Below are 12,663 nucleotides of genomic sequence, written 5' to 3'. Positions count from 1 at the left end.
GCAGGGCTTCTGGAAAATCATCGCTTTTCGCTTGCCTGTTTTTCTTGATTCGACAAAGAAAACAACATGTAAATGGGTCTCCGCGTAGTGGCCAAAGGAAAAAGGAAAGCCTCAAACTCAGAAGGTCGTGAGTGTGCGATGACCTTTAGTTACTTTTCTCCTTTTTATCTGCTGCTGTTTGTGATTCAGGAAAAACGGCTCTTCATGGTGTCCGGGCTAAACCTGCTTTGGCTTTCCTTTCCATTTTTAAAAGGCTCTCAGCAGATGCTATCTTCTGGAAAACAAAACAAAACAAAAACAGCACAAACCCACAGATCACTCTCCCTCCCTCCCTGTGTAAAACCTGCACGCTCTGAAGTGAGAAAACAGTGGTTCTTCTGTCTTTTTATTTCTCTGTGCGCAATGGTAACTTTGGCTGTGTGCTTACGTCTCATAGAACCTTCTTATTTTAGGGTATTTACATTATGTTCTTTGTTGCAAATTCACATTAGAGAATATAGCTAGGGAAGGTTTTACTAATTACAGCATAAATCATTACAGTGGCTACACAACAGAGGCAGTTGATAGATGGATTATCGAAAAGGAAACGCTCTATCATCATTTTCTGTTCTCTTGGCAGAAATGCCATTTGTATGAGGCAAGCAGGTCTGGTTAGTTCTGTTGCTGATTTTAATCCTTCCTATTTTTCCTTCCTTCTTGCCTCCGCCCCCGCCCCTCCCATTCTCAGCCTGCTATGCAGTGGTTCTAAGGTATAAAGACGTCCCAGAGTCCAGTATTTGCCCACTTAATATAGGAAGCAGGACACGGGCTTAGGTCTGCTGCTTTCGTTAAGATCAGCTTGTGTAGCTGCATTTTAGCTCATGGACTAAAAATGTTTGGTTTCCATGTTTACTTCACTCAGTGTGATTCTTGGTAGTGTCTGACTCATTGTGTCACACAGATTTTTCCACGTATTTTAACATGTATTTCCCTCCAGTCCTTGTTGAATTAAATTTCAGTGCTCCTTAGTTTTTGCTGATGATTCTTTTTCAGGAATGGTGTAATAGTAAATTAAAAAAAACAAAACAAAACAAAACAAAACAAAAAAAACACAGTTCCTGGGAAATCTGACATTTTTAAGGCGCGTTTTGATTTTGCAAGAAAATGAGTGTGACTTTTTTTTCAGTCCCTGCCCAGCTATTTGAGAAAAATCAGAAAGTGGAAGCTAAATAGGGGCTAACGTGTGTCCCAGTGTGTGATGAGGAATAGTCAATAATCACTTGTAAAGCCCCTGGAGTTTGCCTGTCACTATGGAGACAAATAATAATGTATCTGTAATATTGTATCGGTAATATTATCAATAATATTAGCTGGAGTTGTGAACACCTTTGGTTTTGAAACTAGCTTTGAAACCCAAGGGTAATAAGAATAGAGCAACCAGGAGTTCAGGACTCACAAAACATGTATACCTTGGAGTGAGGGAAAGACCCACGTCTATTTGTTCAGCTTGCAGAAGAAGAGATCAAAATGAGATGTGAAAAAGGGAGCAGGCTCTGTCCCCATTGTCCCTCAAGGCCTTCTAGAAATAGTCTAGCAGAAGTTGGGTGACTAAGCTTCTGGAATGTTCATGCAGAATTCTTTCACTGGGTGAGAGCATGGGGCAGATGGTATCTGTGGTCCGTCCATTAGACATGGAGAGAATTCAAGTCACCCAGTGGACAAAAGCACAGGATGTCATCAGGGCCGAAGCTGGCAGTCTGGCATTGAGACTTTCTGGTGGCGTGGGGCTCTCAACCCATTTCACATAGTGGTTCCCCTTGCTTCCGGTTTGCTGTGAGCTGTGAGGGTGTGGTCCCAGTTCACAGCCAGGGAAGTCAGCAAGCAGGCACCAGGGGAGGGGGCTGCTAGGAGCCAGGAGCACCCAGGCTACTGTCGCAAGTCAGGGTCGCATATTTTGTCTGGTCAGACGATGCAGGGAATTTGTTTATCATTAGCAGGCCTAAGTTATTCTTCCATTAGGATCACAAGAGTTTCCTCTTGTTCATTTTAGAGAAGTGAGGAGGGTGAAAGTTCAAGGTGTTTGTGGAAATTGCCAAAGAACTCTCTTCTAAAAGCTAGAGACCCTTTCAGTGAGGCCCCAAGCACAGTGTGAACGGAATACCAAACATCAGTTAAGATCTGTGTGTCATCCAGGGAGTCAGCTGTCATAGAGATTTTCACTATATTGTCACTAAGGCATCACAGAGACAGCCTAGTCCTGGAATGGCTTTGGTGTAGCAAAGCCGATAGGAAGAAAAGAAAAGGCAAGTGTGGGCTTCGGAGAGTGAGAGCGATGTATGAGAAATACATGGATGTATGGGGAGGTGGAGGAGAGAAATCACTGCGGGATGGGAATTTGAAGCATGGAAATAGGAAAGGAAAAGTAGACATTCTTTGGATGCTAACAGATCAACTAAAAAATGAGATTGACTAGGGTGCCTGGGTGGCTCAGTCAGTTAAGCATCTGACTCTGGATTTTGGCTCAGGTCATGATCCCAGGGTCATGAGATCGAGCCCTGTGTTGGGCTCTGAGCTGGGTGTGGAGCCTGCCTGGGAATCTCTCTCTCCCTCTCCCTGTGCCCCTCTCTCACTCTCTCTCTCTCTCTCTCTCTCTCTCTCTCTAAAAGAAAGAAAGAAAGAAAGAAAGAAAGAAAGAAAGAAAGAAAGAAAGAAAATGAGATTGACTTATAGAAAGAGATCCCTATTAACTAAGTTAGAGGAGAAGCAGTAGAGATAATTCTGTTCCATCTAAAATAGGAGTCAGCCTCTCTTCTTTCTGTGCCTCATCTTCCCTGTGAAGCAGGGCTCTCCTCTGATGACAGGTGTTACCTGACCCACCCCCACCCTAAGGTCTGAAAGTAGACACAGCCCTTGGTTCAATCCAGGACCCAGGTAGAGCAATCACACTGATACACACTTGAAGTAGACTTGATTTCTCCCCCAAATCAGATAAAGGATAGCTTTGTATCCCAAATTTCATTTTAGTAGAAATCAGAAAGTTTAAGAAGTCCATGGGAAAGGACATTTTTCATTTCATTTGTTTTCATTTTGACAAAATTTGATCTGAAACACAAGAACCTAGAGGTGGTTTTTAAAAACTGGTAGTCACAACAATAAAATACCTGTGAATGAGATGTTCAGGCTAAGCCAGAGACCAGTCCCAGTCCCGGTTTCCTGGGCAGCGGGGGAGAAGGATACCCATCTTTGTGGAAGGGGAAAGAGAAGTCATGCTTTTTGAGTGACGCCCCCCAGCTCAGGAACTGGACCAAGCACTTATAGCTGCAATCTCATGTATTCACCAGAACCTCGAAATTACGTGTCATTATTTATTAGTGTTATGCAAAAGAGGAAAATGTGACTTTGTCACATAGGAGAAAAAGAATATATAGGTACCATGATTTTTTGAACTATATCCTCCATTTATTGGGTATTTGGGGCTTGGATTGAAGCCTAAGTTTCTATTCTTGGCTTTCTTTTGAGAAATTGCCACCTCGTCTCTTCGGTGAGAGTACATTGATAGCCTGTTATCCTGTCATTGTCACTCCCTGGATGCTACTCCTCTCACTGAGATGGTAAGAAGGGCTGGAGATCTGTAAGCCATGGTGCCCTGCCATCCTGAGTCTTCACCTGTGGCTCCTGAAGGTGATCTCTGAGGAAGCTCGGGTAAGCCTTGTAGGCAGACAGTGGGACATCTCACCTGACCCTCTACCAGTTCAAGTTAAGCAGCTCTTTTACTTATGATGGAGAGTTCCTGTGGGAGCAGCATGGAGCACATGTCTCCTCCCTGTGAGATCCTGTCTTAGAATGTGGTTAGGGATTGAACTGTGCCTTCTCCAAACCCTAATTCATATATTCAAACTCTAACCCTCAATGTGACTATATTTGGAAATGAAGTCTGTGAGGAAGTTGAATAAGGTCATAAGGGTGAAGCCTTAATCCAATAGGACTAATGTCCTTTTAAGAAGAGGAAGAGACACAAAAGATTTCTTTCTCTCCCTGTGCACAGAGCAGAGGCCATGTGAGGACACAGTAGGAAGGCAGCCATCTTCAAGCCAGGAAAAAAAGCCTTTCCAACAACCAACCCTCATGGCACCTTGATCTTGGACTTCTAGCCTCCAGAGCTGTGAGAAAGTAAATTTCTGTTGTTGAAGCCACCCCAGTCTGTAGTTATTTTGTTGTGGCCACCTGAGCAGACCCATACAAGTGGCTTCTCCCAAAAGCTGAACCTGAAACAAGGGTTTGAGTACAAGTAGGTTTTTTTTTTTTTAAGTTTTATTTATTTATTTTTTTTTGAGAGAGAGAGAGAGAGAGAGAGAGAGAGAGACAGAGTACAAGTGGGGAAGGGGCAGAGGGAGAGGGAGAGGGAGACACAGAATCCAAAGCAGGCTCCAGGCTCTGAGCTGCCAACAACAGTGCCAGACTGGAGGTGGGGTCCAAACTCACGAACTGAACCGTGAGATCATGACCTGAGCTGAAGTCGGACACTTAACTGACTGAGCCACCCAGACACTCTGAGTACAAGTAGTTTTTTTGAGGTATGATCCCAGGAGCATGGGGAGACAGTGGGGGAAAGGAGGCAAAGGGGCAGAAAAACCAACAAAGCATGCAGAACGAGTGGACCGGGACTGTGAGAAATCGAGCAGGTTCTGAAAGACTGCGGACACAACTGAGAATCTTCCTTCTGCCCAGTATTATCCACCGGCCCCTGCCCCTCGTTCACTGAGGGCTCCTTCTGGGGCGACTTGCAGCCTGCCAAGCTTCTCGCACCGTCAGAGACAGCAGGCACGGGAAGTGGGGCAGGAGCTGAGATAAATGTTTACTGTAAGGAAAATTGGCTCTCAGGGAAACTTGCTAAAAAAAAAAAAAAAATTGAATGTAGTCATTTTTTAAAACTACAGAGTCAAATTTTAGACCGTATTGATGGATTCCAGGCTCTGCAGATTAGAAAACGAGCACGTGTCCTCCAGCTTTCCCTGTCTTCTGGTTTTTTAAAAATTATTATTCATATTATAATTTTTCTACTGTTAAGATTCTTGAAATACCTATTTTGGTAAGCGTAGTTCTATTTATTTATTTGTTTATTCATTGAGATGTAATTGACACGTACCACTGTCTTCGTTTTATGCATCGACATAATGATTTGATAGAAGTGCATATCGCGAAATGACACTCACACTAAGTTTAGCGGACATGCATCGCCTCACACTGAGGCACTGAAGAGTGGGAGGTTTCTCTTCGTGTTTCTTCTTCTCCGATGCAAAGAAGCTGGGCTGTGGAGGATCTTTTTCAAGTCTAAGGCTGAAGGTCCTGACTGTAGATCAGGCACAGGAGTGTTAAGTATTCCTGCATTGCCATTTCCAGATGCAGATTAGCTGTGGTGATTCACCAGGTGAGTTAGTCCTTTCCTAATTTGCTTCCTGCAGACACAGGGTTCTCCTTGGAGCCAGACTGATGCTTGTCTGAGTCTTTCTCAAGCTCTTCTTTGGACTGGCTGGCCTCTTTACTTACCTAAATTTTTTTTTTCTTTTTGCTTCAGAAAAATAGGTTACAAATACCTTAATTTGTATTTTTTAAACTGGAAGAGGAAGGTAGAAAATAATATATTTTCCAAAGATAATATTTAGGAAAAATGTCTTTTCTGAAAGCTGATTATTGAGTTTTTAATGGTCTCACGCTAGAGTTAAAAATGATCTTTCAAGGTTGTTGGGAATAGACTGATAGGCATCTTCAAGACTGTAGTATCTCCTTTTCTGAGTCTCCTAAGAAAAGGTTAAATAGGAATGAGTTTTGCCTGGTCTGCAATCATTACTGTTTAGAAGAAAGTGGATTTTTAGACAGGTTCTTTCCAGATCTATGATTCTATAGTAAATCCTTCCAACTTTCCAATGTAAAAGTACTATTTATAGAAAAAGCAGGGAAGGAAGAGGTATTGTAAATCATTTTTTATAGTATCTTTGGTGATTCCTAGACTGAGTGTTTTTTATTTTCCTTAACAACTCATTTGACATACTGATGATAATAATTCTTTCATTTTTCTGTTAAAGATCTTTGTCTCACTTAAAAAAATGAACATTGTTCATATGATCTTAGATAATTCTGTTATGTCAATAAATAATTTTTCTTTTAGGTTTGAGTATCCTGGAATAAGCTACCTTTAAGTCTTCATCTCTACCTAAAAAAAATATTCTAAGGGTTGGCACATTGTTGGGATTATCATGTTGCTTTATTTTTTAAAATTTTATTATTTTTTTAAGTGTTTATTTATTTTTGAGAGAGGAAAAGAGAGAGAGCGAGAGTGTGAACAGGGGAGGAGGAGAGAGATAGGGAGACATAGAATCAGAATCTGGCTCCAGGCTCCGAGCTGTCAGCACAGAGCCTGATGCAGGGCTCGAACTCATGAACCTGAACCGAAGTCAGACGCTCAACCAACTGAGCCAGCCAGGTACCCTGCTTGATTAGGTATTTCTTATGGCTCCTTTTCTCCATAATTCCTTCCCAGCTAGATGAATGCTTAATCCAGTGGAGGAGCTTTCTCCTTTGAGCCTTACCTCTCATTAAACCCAACCTTCATTCCTCTCTAGAGATGGATTATGAAAGGAGTGGATTTAAAGTTCATTGCCTGGTCATGAATGAACATGGTAAAGAGAGATGTAGGGGCAAAGTTAAATTACAAAATGTGCGCTTAAAAAGCTCATCATTTTGCTCCCATGGGAACTTCTTGATTAAATTTGCTTTAGCAAATAATGCCATTCATAAAGAAAAAAAATCTACCCAAGGGCCTTGGTAAAATGAAAGAGCCAACACACAGCATTTGATGTCATGAATATAACAGCCCTGAGAAGTTAACAGGAAAGCCCACTGCTTCGTGTTGGCTCTGGCCGTTTGCTTTTCCAGCCCTTTCCCTCAAGTTCTGCGCTAGCACATACATGCACGCAAGCCCAGGTGTGCATAAAGCACGTGCGCTCAGTGGACGTTTGTTGACTTGAGTTTCCTGGTTATCTTTGTTCCTCACGGTGTTTGTTTGTTTATTTATTTATTTATTTATTTTAAGGTTTCTTTATTTATTTTGAGAGAGGGAGAGAGAGAATCCCAAGCAGGCTGTCCCGACACAGGTCTCAGTCCCACAAACAGTGAGATCGTGACCTGAGCCAAAAACAAGAGTCAGATGATGTTCAACCGACTGAGCTGCCCAGGCGCCTCATCAAAGTGCTTATTTAAAATAAGCGACACGAATGGCAGCCCACTCCCCTCTCATTCTGTTCTCCTCCGAGATCTTTATTTCCAGTGTAACAGAATCTTGTTCTTCCAGATAGCAGGGAAGATTGCAGTGAGAACGTTATCGGAGGTGGTGGGTCCTCACTGTGGCTCTGGGTAACAGGCAACTATCTGCTATAATGGCCTCCACAGCCACAAGAAAATCACTGCTCGTCGTCCTTGCACAGAAATAAGCTGTATTTCTGTAGCTTATTTCTAGCTTGCTCTTTCTAGCTTCTTTTGAACTTTCTCTAGCAAATGATTGACAAGGACAGAATAGCAGACTATTTAAATGTTTTTATTTATTTTTGAGAGATAGAGAGAGAGAGAGAGAGAACGCCCTAGTGAAGGAGGGGCAGAGAGAGTTGGGGACAGAGGATCTGGAGCAGGCTCTGTGCATTGACAGCAGAGAGACCGATTGGGGGCCCGAACTCATGAACCATGAGAGCATGACTTGAGCTGAAGTCAGACACTTAGGTGACTGAGCCACCCAGGCGCCCTCCCCTGCCCCAAGAATAGCAGACTATTTAAAAGCTGAATGTCTGGAGTTGGATCTGTCCTTAAATTCTGACTGTGCCATGTGTCTGTGAGGAGACTAGGTTTGTTGAGTCTCCTTACCTATCAGGTAGCTGTTTGTGAAGACAAAATGATGTCTGAAATAATTGCTAGCACAGCATAAAACTTTAGTAAAATCTATTTCTTACTCTTGTTTTCTTATTATAATACTAACTTGTGTTTGGAAGTCATTTTGTTATTTCCACAATACTCCACACGCTTTTAATTCCCATTAGATTCCTACCTTTGAAGGAGTCTTAAAGAGCATGACCATTATCTACATTTAGCAATTATGGGTATTTTTTGAGTATTTGTGATTAGAACAATCTAATAAATAGTGGACTAAAGAAATAGTGGAAGTAGCCATCCATCCTCTTGGCCTGCTGAATGTCGGGCCCAAGCTGAATTGTAAAGGCTGGAGGAGTCAATAAGGGCAAAGACTTCGTGGGGAGAGGAGTGTGTACTTAGAATTCTGAGAAGCCAGAAAACTTCCTCCTCTGAAGGTATGGACCAGGAGTCCAAACACCTGCATATTAGATTCATGGCTGATGCTAACTAGGTGTTTACTATTTAACCTTTGGGAATCTGAGTCTTTTCGTTGAGCAGTTTAGTTTTCCAACAGAACTGCTATAATCTTGTTCTACTGCTAAAAAGCCTCCATTGCTCATTGAATTAAGTCTAAACTCCATGCTTGGCATTCACAGTCCTAGTCTGCTTTCCCAACCTTGTCCGCTATAATGCTGCTGTGTGTAGTCTACCCTCCTTCATCGTGTCATTGTTCCTTGAGGGCTTCCCACACTCCTTTATTCTGGCCCAGCCTCTGTGCCCCTGTCCATCTCTGCCATGTTCTCCTATGGTGAATGTCACTGCCTCCCGCCCAGCTGGTGAAGGCTTAGGTGTGATGTTCCTTTTCACATTCCTTCAGCATTCCTCACCAATCGATCATTTGCCATCAGTCCTACTAATTTTCCCTGATTAAAATCTTTTAATGCATTCTCTGCATTCCCTCTGTATTCTGTGCACTAGGTTGAGACTCCTTTGTATCTTGCCTGGACTATTGTAGTAGCCTAACGTTTTTTTGACTTGCTTGCTCCCTTTAAATCCGTTCTCCATCCTGCAGGCAGGGGGTGCTCTCTAAAATACAGTTACCATTGTGTCCTGCTTCTGTATACAATCCTCCAATGTTTTTCCATTAGTGTATGGAACATAACCCAAAGCTTTTCATAACCCACTTTGCTTTGTCTTTCCTCTTGATTAAAAGCTGCTAGAGAGTGGAAACCCCTGTTACTCAGCTTTCTATTTCCCAAAGCACCCGGCAGGGCAGCTTGCATTCCAGAGGGTGTTCTTCACATGCCTGTTATATGATTTCATCCAATGGAGTTACTATGATTGACTTGACCTTTCTCAAGGTAGGTATGATGATTCGATGAAGTATTATGTGGAAGCACATAACTAAAATTAAATTGACAAAATTAAATGGGCTCATCCTCAGTGATGATATTAAAAAAAAAAAAGCTTAGGTGATTCACATATTCAAAAGTCCATCTGAAAACTTCAGTCTTCCAACAAACTACTCAACAGAAACTCATTTTCACGTGGCGGATGCTGGGGAGATGGTGAAGAGTCTCAGAAGCAAGAGCATAGTTTATAGATTGTATCCCAAGAAGGTGGAAGTAGGCTGTCAGCGGCAAGCAGGGCCGTAGGCCTTGGTGCGGCTTTGGGCTCTCAACAGACAGCCAACAAGCATTTCATGCACATTCCCGAGGGGCTCCATGTTCCACACCATTACTCAAGGACTTTTCTCTTGGCCAGGATTACTTGGTAGATCCACGAGGCCAAGTGGCCTGTTGCCAATGTTCAAATGTTCTTTCTTTCTGGTCAGTGCTTCCCTTCCTCTCTGAGCTGCAAGGCCTGGAGGAGAGGATGTGATATGGGATGGCTGTCTTCCTGGTCCACTTTGAGCACTATTTTACGATAAAAATGGAACTCTCCACTGCTCCTCTTAGAGAGATGACAGCTTCTCTGCTTAGAATTCAGTGACTCATTCCACTTGGACACAATCACATTCTTTCTAGGGCGGAAACCCTGAATTCAAGTGCAGCTGGCCAAGTCGGGGAAAGAACTCTAAGCTGTTTCTGGGAAAGAACTCTAAGTCTTCCTACTGATGATGAGAAATAATTTCTACCCTTTGTAGAGGGTTGGAAGCCTAAGTGTGCTAGTGAATAATAATCTTGGGCTTAACCAACGCATGCTTGGGTGGTGTTTTGCTTACCATCAAGGTTTTGTTTGTTTGTTTGTTTTTGTTTTTAATTTAAGCACCTATGTGCCTAAATTCTTCTCACATATGAATTCTGGAGAAGCATCAACAGAGGAAAAGTACAGACTAGAGTGAAATTAGGGGTAGGTTACCAGATACTTGTAACAACAAAGTGTTTTCTTGCTAAGTTCTTTTGTAGCTAAAGCCAGATTTTTCAATGCTATATGGAGCAGGGGCTAGCCACCATATGTGACTGCTCATTATATGCCAGGATCTAAACTAAGCACGTACCCCCGCAAGATTTCATTTAATCCTCCCATAGACCCTATGTGACAGACAAACTAAAACTGCTAAGCCCAATCTATTTGCATTTGCCTGAGAGAGCAGTGGGTGTTTATTCAGCACCCTGGTAGAGCTCCTTAGAGACTTCCATGAGGTTGTGACAAAGGTGGGGAGAGAAAGTGTGGAGAGGAATGCAGTGTTCCATAGAATCCCAGCCAGGGAAGGGATATTGAAGGAAGTGGACCGATGTTAAACTCCTTTGGGCAAGTAATAATCGCTTCTAGCTTCTATAAATCACGAGTGTGTTTCAGGTCTTTCTGGTCTGTATATTTCCATAGCCAGGTGAATCCTTTTTGGCTTGCTTAGCACTGTGCTCTCATCCAGGTGAAAAAGAACCCAGAAAGAATGCAATTAGCCTCATTATCTAACCTAAAACCTTGTGCAGTGGACCTGGTGTCTCCTGAGCGCCTGCTTCAGTCTTGCATCCCAGGGGGCTGCGTTTCAGGAAGCTAACCAAGGCATCTTTTGTGTATATCATGTCAAAATCCCTTAAGAGTATCTATACAGCTTGGCAATTTTCAGGACAAATCCTCTTCAAGTGTAAAACAAACAGGGATTTAAAAAACCTTTCCTTCTGTTTCAGATAGAATTCCAGCTGTCTGCTTCTTCCTTCCCTCCAACAAAAACAAAAGGAGGGACTTGTATCCATTCACAGTCCACAACATTTAATCTCGGTGCTCTCTTACAGGATGTACGCCTTTTGCGGTATTTCCTATACTGGTGAGATTTTCATCTGCACAACCTCAGTGTCCCTCAGTGCTTCTTCATATTCGTTGCAGCTCTGTTGTTCGAGCTTTTATGAGCTTTCCTGTTGCTGTTGCTAACTAATTTTTCATTCACTTTTGCAGTCTTAGCCCTTTTCCTACCGATCCACCGTGCTGTCGCAGTCCCCTTCACAAAACCCTCCCCAGGTTTTATCTGCCTTAAACCTACTTGAAGCTGGTGATTAGTCCCTACTGTTCCCTAAAGCCTGCAGGATAAAGTACCAACTCCCTGGTATTGGGGTTTGAGGCAGAGCTTAATTACCTACCTTCTTCCAAATTCTGAATCAGTTGTGGGTTAGACACAAGCCAGATGGGGATGAAAATGCAGTATCCGATTTATTGGTGATCATGCTGCATTGGGGCTTGGGCTAGAGGCAGGCTGAAATGTGACTTCCTGTGATCTTTCGCTTGAATTTACCCATAAAGTTCAGGAAGAAGTGCTGGAGAACTGTAGCCCATTTTCTTTTAGTGCAAGTTTGGGGGCCTGGGGATTGCCTTAGGGGTTGAACAATCAATCACAAGCCTGTTTGCAGGGCTTGGTGAATCTGTGGAAATAGCACTGCCTTGAAATCTCAGAGGGAGGCCAGCCTATTCAATTTCTGGGAATTCAGTGACCTGGCTGCTAAGACCAGCCATCATACAGTGGCATGGTTCTTGAGTCCAACCTCGTTTTGAAGTTTCTGTCTCTTAGTAGTAAGTCTCTTAGCATGCTTTGTGGTCCCTGTCCTTGGAATCGTAGGCTGGGATGATGGTGTGGGGTTCATTCTAATGGACGTCTTTTTAAATAGAGGGAAACGACAGCTTTTTGGCGGAAGGGAGTATATAGGCAGAGGTGTTTGATAAAGACCTGGGAAATAGGGATTCCCCCGAGCTCTAGCTCTTCTGGCATCCCAATATTACTTCCTTTTAAAATGGAAAGATCAGTTTTTGTATCTTCATACAGATTGCTGGGGGAAGAAGTCATCTCTTTGGTGAGGCTATGTGGAACTTTCCCTTTCTGCTGTCAGAGAGTTAGCATGGTCTGAGACTCTTAGGGACTGTCTTAAAGGCTGTGAAATACGGTCAATGCACTTTAACTGCGTCACATTTGATTCCCCCGACACACAGAAATGAACTGGATTGAGTCCCAAAACACAAATAGGAAAAATCTGCCCAGCTTCTTTGTTACCACTTACCAAGCCCTGTTGTCCTCTGAGAAAATGAAAGGCCACTTTCATTGTCTGGCATCTCCTCTGTTCTCAGCCAAATCCTCATTGTATTGCCTGCCAATTCCAAACCCCACTTGCAGGGACTCATCTCTGCATTAGTCAGGGCTCTTGTGGGTGCAAGTGAGAGAATACCCAACTCAAAGTAGAATATGGCCACAAATATGGAAGTCCAAGAGGTATCCCTGGCTTCAGGCTTGGCTGTATCCAGGGGTTCAAGCTACATTGTGATGATTTTCTCTCTCCATATCTTGGTTCTTCCCGCTGG

This window comes from Prionailurus viverrinus, chromosome A1 (assembly GCF_022837055.1).
Source record: "Prionailurus viverrinus isolate Anna chromosome A1, UM_Priviv_1.0, whole genome shotgun sequence".
In the NCBI taxonomy this organism is placed as follows: domain Eukaryota; kingdom Metazoa; phylum Chordata; class Mammalia; order Carnivora; family Felidae; genus Prionailurus; species Prionailurus viverrinus.
The sequence above is the reverse complement of the archived record's forward strand: the minus strand, read 5'-3'. Positions refer to the sequence as shown.